The sequence below is a fragment of the Canis lupus genome, chromosome 18, assembly GCF_011100685.1.
Source record: "Canis lupus familiaris isolate Mischka breed German Shepherd chromosome 18, alternate assembly UU_Cfam_GSD_1.0, whole genome shotgun sequence".
NCBI lineage: Eukaryota > Metazoa > Chordata > Mammalia > Carnivora > Canidae > Canis > Canis lupus.
Window position 1 is genome coordinate 38,332,651 of NC_049239.1, and position 1,132 is coordinate 38,333,782.

Below are 1,132 nucleotides of genomic sequence, written 5' to 3' on the forward strand. Positions count from 1 at the left end.
CACAGAGAATTACTACAAATAATGTGAATATATGATGGTCTCTCTCAACAAACAGAGCTGGATCCCCATAGACACTTTCATTACTTATCCCTAATTAGGTGAGGTAAAGACTTTTGTAGCCCTCATAGGGTATTTGTTCCCTGAGAATTCCATGATTATATAACTCCTTTCTGGTTCTCATTACTTAACTTTTCAAGTTCCCACATGACTCCATTTGGCTTCATTTTAGAGGGAGCAGCCCAAGAACCAGACTCACTTTGGCCATTTATTATTCATGTGATTTGTTAATAGTTGTCTAGTAGCAACTTGTTGCTACCTTCTCCCAAATTGATCTTACTAACAGCATGCAACAAGGTCCAGGGAAAACAATTCCAAGTAATAACGATGTTGACTATGATTATGACCATCACCCCTTACAAGTGTAAGGCATTTTAAAGATGTTCTTATTTTCTCATCACAGCAGAAGTCATCAGGGAAGCTAACTTCAGAGCTAACTTCTTATCATTCTCATTTTATAAATGAAAAATATCAAAGCTCAAAGAGGTTAAGTGATGTATCTAAGAAGCATGAGAAGCAGATCCAGGACTAGAATTCTTAGAAGCTGATTCCAAGGTCAAAAGCATTGTTGTTTTCTTCAGTTTCTTCCTACCTCTAGACAACTTCAAACAGTTTGGCCAAACATTAAAAAAGAACATTGCAATAAGGTGTTTAGTTTCTTTCACAGCCTGAGTTTCTAATTTGAGATCCACTTACATATGAAGGTGCAGGACTTCCGTGTTGTATTGTCCAGGGAATAAGGTAAACCTATAAATCTACTTGATCAAACCTACTGTCTGCATAAATTTGCCTGGATAGAGGTAATCAGAAAAATGCATCAAGGAAGTGATTTCTCCTTTGATTTATTCAAAGCTTGGGCTTGAACATTTTGAATTTTTTGCATCTGTTTTGCACAATCGGGGATTATATGTTTCAACACTTTAGAGATCCTTTTAGAACATGTAAATCATATAAGATAGATGAAAAGCACAAGAAGACCTTGAGTCTCTATAATTACAGGCTTTTTCAACTTTAAGCAAATTATTTAAGTATTTCAATCTGTTTTCCCTTTCAGGGAATATGACAATGTTAGTTG